This window comes from Monodelphis domestica, chromosome 4, assembly GCF_027887165.1.
Source record: "Monodelphis domestica isolate mMonDom1 chromosome 4, mMonDom1.pri, whole genome shotgun sequence".
Classification (NCBI taxonomy): domain Eukaryota; kingdom Metazoa; phylum Chordata; class Mammalia; order Didelphimorphia; family Didelphidae; genus Monodelphis; species Monodelphis domestica.
In genome coordinates, this window is record NC_077230.1 from 442,645,372 (window position 1) to 442,659,988 (window position 14,617).

The following is a 14,617-nucleotide window of genomic DNA, read 5'->3' on the forward strand; positions in this document are numbered from 1 at the left end:
CATGTTTTACGTACCAGTGCAGCATCCATGAACGTAAATAAAAGGGTGTTAGTGGAGCCCACTGGCCTCTACTTCCCTGAGCAGTCAGGACAGACTGAGGGAGGATCCTGCAGGAAGTGCTACATGTGATCAATCTTAGATTAAGAAAGAGACTTTAAATCTTCTATTTCAAGTGATTATTAATAAACTTTATGGAAAATAAGAACTTGAAAATATTAATTTGAGAGGTAGATTACTCAGAGTCTGCCTAGATAAGGTCCGAGTGCCCTCTCTTTCATCTTCTTTATTCTTAGTAAAATAAGCCATGTTATTGTGGACATTAACATGTTATTAATGATTAGACTGTTCCATGAACCAGGTGATCTTAGAGCCTTAGGTGTAGTAACACCTTCTCATTGATATTTCTCCAAGGATTTTAGAGACAAGACAATAGTCTGTGGTTCTTGCCTTTAAAAGATGTTACCACTATTAGATGAGGTCCTTCCAACTCCAGTCTTTTTCTCTGGTCTCTCATCTTCCCTCACCCTTATTGAAGGAATTCCTGGTTTTTTTTTCATATAATAACACTTTTAATAAGTGAAAAAAATGGGTGCAAAGATAAAAAAATGACCATATTAAAAATGATCTAAGAGAAAGTCCACGAATTATACAATCCAATATGATATATAAACACAGTTGATGCTTTGTATTGATTTATGTTCTAATCTGTGGATTTATTACCATCAATGTTTTTACTATTGGTGAATATGACTTTTAATTTAATAAAAGAACTTTAGGTTTTCCATAGCTTCTCTACTGATTAGCCATATTGGGTCTTTTGGTTCTTCATGGTTTCCATGTTTTAAAACTTCCAAATGATTGTCACTTGTGGACTCCCTGGCATTTTGATATCCTCCCCTAATTCTGACCTTCCTTCTTTAGCTATAACCTTTTAAGCCATTGATTTACTTTAAATCAGTCCCCTCCCTTGATAGGTTTCCCTTTCTAGCCCCTCCATTTTGTTCCCTCCCCCTCCCCCCTCTCCTTCCCTCCCTTTTTGTGTTCCCTCCCTGCCTACTGTAAAGATTAAAATTTTGGGGAGACTGAGGCAGGTAGAAATTAGTTTCTCTCTGCAAGGAGTATTATATTGTTTAGAGGTTTATTAAAGGTTAAGGATTAAAGAAAATAGAGAATAAGAAACACGTGCCTAGGCCAGAGAGGCCTAGACAAGATAATCTCACATCATGGAAGAGATGCATCTGCTCCAAAATGGAAGTCCAAAAGAGAGCCCAAAAGCCTTTGCAATCAGTTTAAATACCTTCTCCATCTCAGCCCACGTGAGAATTCAAAGCATTCTGGGGAAGTGGAGCGAGGGCTTCTGGGGATTGAAGTCCACAGTTTGAGTCTATTTTTACAATCCTCCATTTGATTCTGATTGGGAAAGGTTTCCCCCAAAAGGATCATGAAAACATAAATGTTCAATCAACCACACCCAAAGTTCATTTTTGTACAGCTTGTGGTCTGGAGGCTTTTTCATTGTGTCTTCTCCAACAGTTCAGTTCTGGATTCAGAGAGGTATCATCTTTCTTTACCTAAAATTCTTCTGAAAAAGAATTTAAATTTTGCAATTTAAATGATGATATTTTTTACATTCCCCCATTAAGAGGGTGATTGACAAATACAGAATCACTTTTGACCTTGGTAATTTGGATTTCTTTCTTTGTTAAATCAAATTAGTCATTGGTACACCTACTTTTCAAAAGACAGTCCCTAGTTTTTTTTATTACTTCAATGGTTTTCATACTTTCAATTTCATTAGTCTCTCCTTTGATTTTCAGGATTTCCATTTTCATGTTTACTTGGAGATTTACAATTTATTGTTTTTATAGAATTTCATTGCTTTTCTTTTCAGGGTCAACTCATTGGTCAAGTCTTTTTCTATTTTATTTTCTTTTTATTTTTTAAAACACTTACTTTCTACCTTAGAATCAACACGAAGTATTGATTCCAAGGCAAAAGAATGGTAATGGAGCTTCAGTGACTTTTCAAGAGTCACAAAGTTGGAAAGTGTCCAAGACAAGATTTGAACCCAGGACCTCCTATCTCTGGGTCTGAGCAAAATATTCTCTTTCTATTTTGTTGACATAAGCATTTAGATACAAATTTTCTCTTACATACTAACATAGCTCTATCCCATAAATTTTTATATGTTGTCTCATTACTGTCATTCTCTTTCCATAAATTATGGATAATTTCTATGATCGGTTCTCCAACTCACTCATTTTAAAGAATTTGATTATTTAATTTCTAATTAATTTTTTAGTTATCAGTTCATGGTATTTTATTGAGTGTAATTTTTTCTGCATTATGATCTGAAAATATGTATTTAATATTTCTCTTTCTCTGCATGTGTATTCACCATTTGGTTTTGAGGTTTTCATGCTTTAATACATAGTCAATTTTTCTGTAGATGCCATATACCAATGAGAAAAAGTACTTCACTTTTTATAGGCACTACTCATTTTCTTACAGTGCTCTTTTTTATATTTTTATATCTAAAAAATGTTTTTCTAACTGCTATTATTTTTTAGGCAATGGAGGTCAAATGACTTGCCCAGGGTCACACAGCTAGGAAGTGTCTGAGGCCAGATTTGAACCTAGGACCTCCCATCCCTAGGCCTGGCTCTCAATCCACTGAGCTACCCAGCTGCCCCCCTAATTTCTACTTTCTAATGCTTTTCATCTTGTTAACTTATTTCTTGATTTTATAGGGTGATGACATTTTTTTAGTTTATCCAACTTAAAAGGAAATATAGTGTCCTCTCTTTACCTTCTATGGCCTTAGGGGAAAATATAAGATTACATTTTGTAAAAGATGATTTCTCTGTCACTCTTATGTAATGCTGTGTAATGGAGAGAGAAGGAATGGATTTTCCGACCACTAATTTCAGGACTAGAGTGAGGTAAAGATGGAATATACTCAAGGTTTGAAGAGAGAGGAGAGAGAGATTCCTCCTCTCCTTCCCTGATAAACCCCACCCTAGTTTCCTTCAAAATCACTGAGGTTGTTCCCTCAGAGGTTGAATTGAAGCAAAGTATAAGACAGACAGCTTGTCTCTCTCTGTCTGAAGAGAGAAGGTAACTTTCTTCCTCCCAAACTCCCAGTCTTACTTCTTGAACACTATACAGCAAACTCTTGATTTAGGAAATGGCTATTTATTCTAAAGAACAAGTGAGTTGTAGGAGAAGGTGATTGGGAAGGAGGGAAATAGAAAATCCCTAATAGTAACTGAGTCCCTTCTCCTCAAGTCTGGCTTGGTCAGGTTTTGCCTGCCTGACCCTCTGGGGCCAGTTGTGAGGATGTCCTGACTTCTAGCTGCTTCAGCTATTATATCAAGTTCAAGGACCATCTAGAGGAACTGAGAGGATTTTCTTGTGGTGAATGGTTTTCAGGCAAAGTCCTCTTCACTCTGGTTTGTCTTCACTGGATGCTGGGTCAGAAGTCACAGGAGGATGTTGCAGGCTCAGAGATTCTCTCAGACCAACATCTCTGGTGGGCTTCACAAAGAGAAGAGACATCAGTTGTTTACATCTCCAAAGTTCCTGTCTCAGAATTCTATCTCCTTTCTGCCCTTCTCTCTCTCAAGTTGGTCTCCCAGTATGATGGATCTGCTTGTCTTCTTCCTCTAGCAGATTCCTCTTTCAAATCCCCCTTTTGTTTTTTCCCAAACTTCTCATCCTGACAGTTCACATTGCATAGAATATGTTATATTACTTACCTTATGTGTATTGTCTTTACCATTTTATCTACCTATTTGCTCTCCCCTCTATTCCCCCTCTCGAAATAAAAAAATCACTTAATGTTAACCTATGCCCTTAATCTCAACCTAATATATCCTGGCTAATTCCGACAGTAAGATATGGGTTTCAGGAAGATGGTTTGGGTTAAATATGTGGGTACAGAGGTTTGAGACAATGAAATAATTCCTGATTTAGAGAATATATAGAAACAATATATTGAAACAGTATGCAACAATGTTTGTGATTCTCTAATAACAACGTCTCATAAGAATTGTAACTAGCATGAAAATTTCCAAACTCTTTACATCTCTGATGCTTCTTTAAGTTTCTAAGCATTACAATTATATAACTTTGTAAGATTTTCCATGTCTATTTTAAGCTTAGTTTATCCTTTCCCTATGTCTAACTATTTGAGTTATTGAAACTTCCCTAGTCCATCCAAACTGTACTATACTGTTCCTAATTTATTAAGGGTTAAATCTGTTAGTTCATTCCTATACTAAGTTAGTCTGTTAGTAAATTTACATTATGCACATGTATGTTTACTGTACATTTATAACATATGATACATACATATTACATTATATATATATATATATGTTCGGATTTGGAGTCAATCAGACAGGAAGGTATTGTCATTTTGCTTGTCTGAGCCCTATGGAAACCTTATTTACAGAAATCAGTTTGTCATCATATTAATGAACTAGCTCTGTGCTAGTGTGGCAGAGGGGAATCTGGCCAAAGCAACAGTTATGATTTAGATTCATGTTCCAATGTAGGAGAGGATATAGCACAACCAACATCAAATGTAGTCTTGATAAGAAATGAATCAAATCAAACAGAATTAGCTGATCCACATATGCAGCTGGCAGAAAGTAGCAAAGGAATTAACAATGACACAATAGCTATTATAAACACCGTAGCTACTACTGTGGGAAAGAATGAAGGCACACATCCTACTGATGATGCAGGGGAACATGCAAATGTACTAAACTTATTCCCAGAAAATAATAACATAGAGCAAAATGTTCCTATCTCTACACAGTCAAAAGTGAGTGAAGATAAACATAAACCTCAGACTGGTGATAGAGCAGTACCTATGAATAATAACAATATTGAAAATCTGCAAGAAGAAACTAATCCCATATCATCAAGTTTACCAATTGTAAATGAAAATAATAAATAATCCCATATCAGAAAAAGAAATCGAATAGGCCATCAAAGAACTCCCTAAAAAAAATCTCCAGGGCCTGATGGATTCACAAGTGAATTCTATCAAGCATTCAAGAACAGCTAATCCCAATACTATACAAACTATTTGACATAATAAGAAGAGAGGGAGTTCTACCAAATTCCTTTTATGACACAAACAAGGTACTGATCCAAAAACAGGCAGGTCAAAAACAGAGAAAAAAATATAGGCCAATCTCCCTAATGAATGTAGATGCAAAAATTTTAAATAGGATACTAGCAAAAAGACTCCAGCAAGTGATCAGGAGGGTCATTCACCATGATCAGGTGGGATTTATACCAGGAATGCAGGGATGGTTCAATATTAGGAAAACCATCCACATAATTGACCATATCAACAAGCAAACCAACAAAAATCACATGATTATTTCAATAGATGCAGAAAAAACCTTCGATAGAATACAACACCCATTCCTATTAAAACACTAGAAAGCATAGGAATAGAATGGTTGTTCCTAAAAATAATAAACAGTATATATTTAAAACTATCAGCTAACATCATCTGCAATGGGCATAAACTAGATGCATTCCCAATAAGATCAGGAATGAAACAAGGATGCCCATTATCACCTCTATTATTTGACAAAAGACCACTGAGATTTGCAGGAATAGACAAACCCTTAGAAAGGAAGTTGAAACCAACAAGACAGAAAATTGATCACATAGGCACCACCCCTCTGTGTGGTGCCAGGAAAATTTAGGAAGTGTGGTTGGTTTCTGAGATGTGATATAGGAGATCTAGTAGTAGTAGAAGTAGTAGTAGTCTCTCGGTAACCAAGGATGACGATTGTCTTTGTGTGCTTTTGTGCACAAAGACACTTGTGCATGAAGATTTAAGTAGAAAAGTCGATGCACAGAGACAGTCCCACTCTCTCGGCATTGGAAGCCTGGGTCCAGTGGCACAAAAAGTTGTTACACCTGGAGACTTCCTCAGCTGCATTGGATGGCCATGTTGTCTTTTCTGCTCCAACATGCCCTGAGCACTCCACAGTGCTTTGGTGCGTCGCCATCTCAGCCGTTGAACCTTCTTATTGGTTTCTTCCATATGTTTAGCCAAAGCAGTCTTCACATGCTGGGTGAGCAAAGTCCTCATTCACCAGGGGTCGATGATGACCCGATGGCTACCCTCACAAGGTTTAGCTGGCCTGTCAAAGCCGTTGCCCGGGGTGTGGCCGCTGCCGCATGCTAGCAGCTAGTAGGAGCCACAAGTGAGAGCTGGGTGTCAGGTGAGGGTCAGAGGCTGGAGAGCTGCCCTAGGAGGGCATGACAAGCCCCCCATACCAAAGATATTACTCCTCCCTGAGCACCCCATACACCCCAATATAGGAGATCTAGTGGGTGGAGAAAAATGCTTATAAGGTGAGACCAGGAAACTGTTTCTTCTCTTCTGGCTGGAGCTTGGAAGTATAAGGAACACATGTCAGTGGTGAGCTTCAATCCATCAGAACAGGAGATAAGGCATTAAACTAAGCTTCTCTCTACCTCTTTCCTATATTTCCCTCTCCTTAACAACACTACTTTGAGGTAATACAATTATAAAAGCTACTACCAGCCTCGTAATTTAATTTTTATTATTACAGCTGCCTCAGCATTAAAAGAACACAGCACAGAACCGAACATAATATTTGAAAAACAAAAAAAAAACTGGGTTTGTAACCTTGTATAACATAACAAGTGAGGCTGAATATAATTATATGAAGTAAAAAATAGATATTTAGTGAATTAAAGGAGTTTCCTCTATTCTTGAGAGAAAAGCCAGAGGTGAGCACAAAATTTGATCTATAAGAAACATACGAAGGTAATGATGAAAGACCAACCATAAGTGACTAGAAAGGTCAAACTGTTTAATCCCTATGTGGGAAAATGTCACCTGTCATCCTTAAGAATGACATCATTACCTGGGTACTCTGAAAAGACGCATATAAGTAAATCACTTAAATAGGTTAATGCAAAGCAATGAGCTCACATAATACTAAAATAAACCAGGAAGACGTTAAATGGAAAAATTATCTCATATAATAGAAGAATGAGTAGAAGAACTACCAGAGAGAAGGGGAAATAGATGTTCCTTATATATCTCTGGGTGTGGAGACTGAGAAACCATTAATGGTTCCAGGGACTAGGGGAGCCAAGTCCCGTCAATCCCAGTCAAGGAGGATTTATTATCTTAAAGCATATCAGGGACTGTGCTAAGAGCTGAGAATACAAAAGGCAGCAGAAAGGAAGACAATCGCTGTGCCCATGGTGCTTACATTCTAATGGGGAACCTTCAATATGTAAAAGGGAACTGAAAAGGGAGGAGAGGCAGGAAAGGCTCTGGGGAATTGTAGAGATAGCGGGGAAGACTCCGGAGTGCAGAAGGGGAAGGAATGAAGAAGATCTGGCTGGTGTGGGGCATCAGTCCTCTTTCAAGTGGAGGTTTGGGGAGAAATAACTCAATCAGAGGGAGAAACTGAAAGGGAGGAGGGGAATTCCAGTGTGTGAAGTTCAGAGGTAAAGGCTAGGAGTAGAGTCAGCTTGTAGGATGAAGAAGTTTCTGGGACCTCACTGAGAATGTCGGGTAATTCAGTAGGGTAGTGTAGACAAGAATAGAGGAAGGGACTGGGGGGAGCTGTCCATGCTTTTTCTGGGACAGAACAAAGGGGTAGCTCTTTTTCCAAGCCCCCATCTCCCAGTCCTGGGCATCAAGCAATTCAGCCAGCATCAGGAAGCCCATTCTGCAGGAGGCATCATGGGCAAATCCATAACTTCATGGTAAAACATAGAATGCCAATTGAAGGCTCAGCTCCCTGTTGTTTTCAGGTTGCTCAAGGGCCCTACATGCACTTGGTGCACTTACCTAGTTCACAGATGCTACAATGCTGTTGAGTATAGCTAAAACCCTGACTGAGAGACTCCAGATGTTTGGGCAGAGATCATCTCAGCTGTTTGGGTCTCAAATAATGGGAGAGCTTGACTGATGAATTTATTCACAAGCATTTTCCTCAATATAATTATTTTTTAAACCCTTACCTTCCAAGTTAGAATCAATACTTTGGACTGGTTCGAAGGCAGTGAAACAGAAAGGGTTAGGCAATGAGGGTTAAGTGACTTACCCAGGGCCATACAGCTAAAAAAAATCTCCAGTCCAGATTTGAACCCAGGATCTCCTGTCTCTGGGTCTGGTTCTCAATGCACTGAATCACCCTATATGCCCCTCCCCAGTCAAATTAAACTGCTTCACTATAACTTTGAAGTCTCTGTCTCTGTCTGCCTGTCTGTCTGTTTGTCTGTCTGTCTGTCTCTCTCTCTCTCCCTCCCTCCCTCTCCTCTCCTCTCCTGGACCCTCATCCCTTATCCTCTTGTCTCTAGATGCTGCTGTGAATGATGACAGACAGACAGAGGAGGCCAGACAAGAGGACAAGACTGTAAGTCACTCACAGATCTCTCCTCCTTTGCCCAGAACTCTGCTAATGGAGGGAACAGAGGGGGAGACCTTCCCCCAGGTCACACAGCTGGGAGGGCTGCTCTGGTTCAGGGTCCTGCCCCTCCTGAGCCCTCCTGCCCCAATGCCCCCTCACTCCCCTCACCTTCTCCTGCTTCCTCTAATCCTGTCAGACTCTCTAAAGAGAAGACCCTCAAGAAGTGACTTATGTCCATGTGAACCACAAGAGCCTCAAGTGAGAGGCTGAGCCCCCTCCCCATTCTGGTCCAGTGGAGCCCAGTGTCTATACTGCCCTCCACAGAGCTTAGCCCAAGCCTGGGGGACTAGAGAAAGAAGCTGATCTTTCATCCATTATCCCTCTGCTTTCTGAAGGCAGACCCTGTCTTATGTCATCCCCAGAATACCCTGTCATTTGGACCTCAGTTTGCCACCCCAAGGGGAAAAGCAGAAAAGGCAAAAGGCCTAAAACTCTGGGGAATAGTAATCCCTGGTACTCTGAGAGAGAAAGGACTTCCCTCTGAGTAGAATGTGCCCTCTGGAATGCTGGGTCACCTGATATTTGCAGAGGGATCAAACAATGATTAAAATTAGAAATCATCTGGGTGCCCCACACTATAGATCTGTCATTACACTGTAGAGGGGGAATATGCTCTATAAGAGGGGCAGAGCATACTTACCTCTATAGAAAATGGGGAGGCTGGCCCTCAGGTGAGAAGAGGGATTATCTGGGCCCCCCACACCCCCAAGTTCCTGCACACGATAAATGTCCCAGAACTTACAGACACTTGCTGTAGCCTCAGACTAGTGGGCAAGTTCTGCTAAATCCAGGAATGTTTCTCTCAGCCCCTGCTGTAAGGGTTAAAATCATGGTTGAGACTGAATGTAATAACTATTTGGTTGCCAAGGAATTTATTTTTTAAATCCTAATGGAACACTCAAACTCAGCTGGACATTTTATGGTGATTTAATTACAACAGAAAGAAGAAAATATTAGAGGGAGAGAGAGAGAGGGAGAGAAGGAAAGGAGTTTAACTCAGCTCGGGTTGAGCCAAAGCGGGAGCTTAAGGTCCTGGAGAGCCAAGGTAGAGCAGGGAGTCAGTCCTTATCACTCATATGACTGATCAGTAGGAAAACTGTCTGCAGGGCTCCTCCATGCTGGAGCTCCAGGATCGAACTGCACTCTAGCCCTCTCCACAGGAAGTCCTGAGAACTCCAGAGGCTGTTCTCTACCTCACTTCCTGCATCTCACATGTGCCAATGGTGGCTCAAGCTTGACCTAGGACCGCCCAGAGGTCTGTCCTTTTTTTTTGCACATGTCTGTTGTAGGCCATCTCCTCAGATAATTAAATCTTGAGTTTGATGCAGATCTTCCTAATCTTGTTAAACTAAGAAGGTGGAGAAATGTAGTTTCCAAGACCTGATTCTGTTATTCCAAGTATCTCCATTGTTACTGATCAGGAAATAGCTAAATCACATCTTCCAAAGTATGGTCTGATTAGGGTGGAGTAGATTTGAAATTCACACTGCTCTGTTTGTCTTGGCCCAGGTTCCCTCCTCACTGTCTGGGCTTACATCCAAATACAGCATTCCCCAAATCTATACACAGTGTGGTCCATCAATTAGTCTTTTCATCGACTTTCAGGGTTACCTAAAGAGGCCTGGAACTGGAGACCAAGGCCTGGGATTTGAACCTGACTCTGCTATTTGCCTGGACCAGTCCCTTTCCTCTGCACTTTCCTCCTCTGAACAATAAATACCAATTAGTCTGGCTCCCCATTACTCTAGATCCTGGGATGTTCTTGGCCACAGAGTTCCAGTCAGCTAGATGGGACAAGCTAGCAGGGAAGCCCACAGCTCAGATGCTCCTTCCAGAAGTTCATCTATATTAGGGATTTAGGGAAGATTCTCCCTTCATCCACCCCAGAGCCACAATACTGCTAGGACTGTCCCTTCTCCTCTTCCCCCTCTTGCCTAAAGGGAAAACCAGATTTTACTTTCTCCTTAATACACTCACCCCCATAGTAAAAAGTTGGCTTCTGGCTAAAGTCAAGTCCTTTGTTTATTTATTCTACATTGAAGTAGGCTGAATAAGGGAAGATAATAAAATTGAAATAGATAAAGCAGATCAATCCCTTCCTGCACTTTTAGGAAATAGACCCAGCCCACCCCCCCAGGAGGTGAAATAGCTTATGCAGATGTCAGACTAGAATCCAATTAGCCTAAAGATGAGAATTAGGAGAGTCAGAAAACAAAGAAGCTTCAGGAATATCAAAGAGGTCAGGATGGAATGCAGGATAACTCTTAGAAAACTAGGGATAAGTGATTAAGTACATGTGAAAATTAACAGTCCCTGAATAACCTGAGGATTGTCTCTGACTACACTTACCTGTGTTAGTGATGAGGTTTGTTGATTCTGAAATAAGAATCTATTTGTGAAAGGAAATCATTTTGTATCTTGTAACCTTTATAAACTATCCTGTAATGTTAGTCTGAGGCAGCTTCCACTAGGGAAAGCTGTCCCAGCCTTTATTCCTTATTCTTTATTTATTATCAATAAATCACCATTCCAATACTCGAATTTCTGGGTATCTGGACTTGCTTTATGATGTGCCCCCTTGCAACATATTGACACAATTTTAATATTCATTTTCTGATTTTTTGCACTCCATGTTTCTCCCTTCCTCTTCCAGAAGATGGCAAGTAGTATGATATGTGTTGTCCATGGTGATCAATCAATATATATTTCCACATGTGGGGAAGGAATTTCATCCCCTCGCTCTCCTGGATTACTGGTGGGGTTCATTTTTCACATGCCAGTACTCTGTCCACGAATCTAAATAAAAGGGTGTAGATGTTGCCCATCAGCCTCTACTTCCCTGAGCAAGCAGGAGAGACAAACGGAGGTTCTTGCAGGATGAGCTACATGTGGTCAGCCTTAGAGTAAGGAAGAGACTTTAAATCTATGCTTATCAACCTTTTCTATTTCAAATGATTATTAATAAACTTTATGGAAAATAAAAACTTGAAGACATTCATTTTAATCTCACAGAATGGCAACCACTATCAAAAAAAGAATTCTTAATTTTCTGAGAAAGTTTTTGAGGATATAGAATTGGGCTCCTGCTTTCTCTCCCTGCTTTGCTGAGAAAGATAAGCTGCTGCCTCAGTTTCTGAGCCTACCAGGTGGGATCTGTAAGAACTCTTCCCCCACATGGTTTCTTCCCCAACCTAACCCCCATTTCTTAGCTTGAATAAGGGCAGGGTGTGGGAGGAAGGAGCCCAAGCTTTGAGGTTTGCACAGATGGGCCCTAGGTTGATCCCAACCAAAATTCCATGTGAATCCAAGCAGCTCTGGGACCCAGCAGGAACCCCTCACCCTTCCCAGTCCCCTGACTGCCTGCCCCTTCCCCAGCACCAAACCTGCTTCGGCTCCTTCCTCCCATTAATACAAAGATTCCAAAGACTATAAACTCAGGCCCGTGTTCCTCTGGTCCTGCCTTTTTCACCCTCCTTCATTTCCTCTGGGGCCGTCCTACTGAAAAGTTACTTTAAAAATACTTTACAACAGAGACGATGCACCAGTAATAACCAGACAGACATCGTCTAACCCAGAAAGTGATCTCTTTCATGAAGAAGCTCTTCTGTATAAAAGCTACATAACTGGGCCCAGGAGAGGGGAAGAGGGACCCCTCTTCAGACAGCTGGGAATGGCTGAATTCAGAGGGACCAGCAGCGATGGGTGCTCTTATACAATACATGTGTATCCCTATGAGTCGTCTAACATGTTTGTTGGAAGGATGGAGAGATTCTATCTCAGGTCTGGCCCATCTTTTAGGAGAGGGGATGAGCCAGTAGCCACACATGAATGCAGACATTGAAGTGCTACTGCAGTAGGACATTCTTTTCTCTGCTCTCTGAGAGGAGACATGGAACTGCTGTTCTAGCTATTTACCTCTGTCCAGAGACATCTCTGGTCTCCTGGTAAGATTGTGGGCTCAGAAGAAAAGGCATTTCCTTTGCTGCTCTGGGGGGGGAGGGAGCCTTTGCTTACACTAACCGCTTATTTCCTCTCCACCAGATGTTGGTCAGTCAAAGGACAGTAAGAAATGGTGCCTAGCTAGTAACTGCAGATGACCCCCCCCCCCAACCAGGGAATAATGCTTCCTCTGAGCACAGGGTGGGAGTCTCTCTCCCCCCCCCCATTGCTGTCCACCCAGGTCTGAGTCCCCCTTTCTCAGCCGAAATAAAGGCATGAGGATGCCTAGAGGGAAGAGGCAGGGACAGAGGAAACACCAGGCTGAGGAAGAAGGAAGGACAGGGCTGGTCAGGGAGGGGAGAATATGGGGAGCAGAGAGGGGCAGAGCAGCCCTGGGGAGGGTTCGAGTGATCCTGCGCCTCCAGGAGGTGTCCAGACCTCCAGAATGAAAAGAAACCCCATTAACTGAAAGGGATTCTGAGTGAGCTGGAGGCTGGGAGGCAGCTGGCAGGGAAAGGGGGCCTCGGCCAGGTAAACCAAGATGGAGCACCTGGTGTTTTGCCAGGATAGCTGGTTGGGTGACAGAACACTGGGGAGGGGCAAAAAGCCTCCTTTCCCTTCTCTACTGCCCCAGGGAGCCCCTAAACTATACCCCAAGATTAATTTAAGGGGGTGTCTCTGTGCTCAGCACAGCCCCTGGGTGAGCAAAGCAGAAATACAAGCCAGCAGTTTCATGCACCCAGGGGAGTCAGGGGTTGGGGCTGGGCTTCTAAAGTAAGAGAGTGGGGAGGGAGTTTTCTCACCAGTCCAATGTGATCCCATCCTGGAAAAACAGCAGCCTGTTCCCTCTCTCCAGCAAGGTTCCTTTCACATATGAAAGCAGGTCAGCTAACTGAAGAGGCTTCTATCTTACCTAGGTTTACCTAAGGCTCAAAAATTCTCTCAGAAGAAAATGAAGGTTCTAAATAAACCTATGTTGGTTGCCATCTTTAATACTTAAAATATAATATTATTTCTACCCATACATATATATATATATAAATATATATATATATATATATATTATAAAGTTTATTGGAAGGGTAGACAATGTTCCTATATGTAACCTGACCACGTGGTGCCTAGCCTGCCAGGCTCTTCCTCATTCCCCCTCACCTGCCTGCACTGGCTCTTCTCCTCTTGGTTCTCCCGATTCCTCTGAGGTTCTTCCTACTTGGTCTCCCCCAAACCTTAACTTTTATTGATGTACAGAAAGTAAACCGACACAACCCTGGCACAGCTGTGGTATGTCAGGAATGTTGGATAGAAAGGTAAAGTTTCTCAGAAGGGGGAGGGGATGAGCTTCCTTGACACAAACCATGACTTTGAGTATCCCTTCATTCCCAACCACTTCCTAATACTCTATAGCACCCCATTTTCTGTAGATCAGCATAAATTCCCAGTCAATAGATTTCAGTCTTTCCCAAGATATGGCCATCCCAGGATGGTCACACTATGTGTTATTGATGATCATCATTTCCTTTATCCGGGTTAAAGACTTATCCTTAGGTAGCCACTCCTTCATAGTTCTGAATATTTTGCAGGTGGACAATTCCCACCTCTTCCAAAAAGTGGGGATCCTCAGGATCTGCCATCCTCCTGAACTAGTGAGTGACCACTTACTCTTGGGACAGAGTTAGAGTCTCTTGTTCTCCATCTCTTGCCTCCACCAGGACTGAGGTCCTTCTTTTTCAGAGGAAATCTAGACATGATGAGAGCTGGGGGGAAGGGACCAAGGGTGGTAGAGAAGGTGGTGGGAAGCAGAGATGGGCAGAGCAGCTTGCAGGATTTAAATTAATGTCCAATACTTCAAGTATTATGTTTTATAAAGTTGATTATCTAGCAAAACAGAACCAAGTGAATAAGTTTCTTCTACCTGCTCAAAAAGTCATCTTTAACTCCTTTAATGCCTCATAGTCATATAAACCATGTCTAGGCCATGAGAAAACCCATTCTGACCAAGATTTACCAAAATAAATGTCTTCTTTCCTCATCAGCCATGACTCTATGGAAACTCCCTTATTGCCCTATGAAATTGTCAACTGGGAAAAAACAAAGAACTATTAAATAGTCAAAAATCACCCTTTAATCAAGCACAAAAGAGGCTCAGCTGTAGGAGGCCTCCACAACAGAGCTGCTCCCACCAC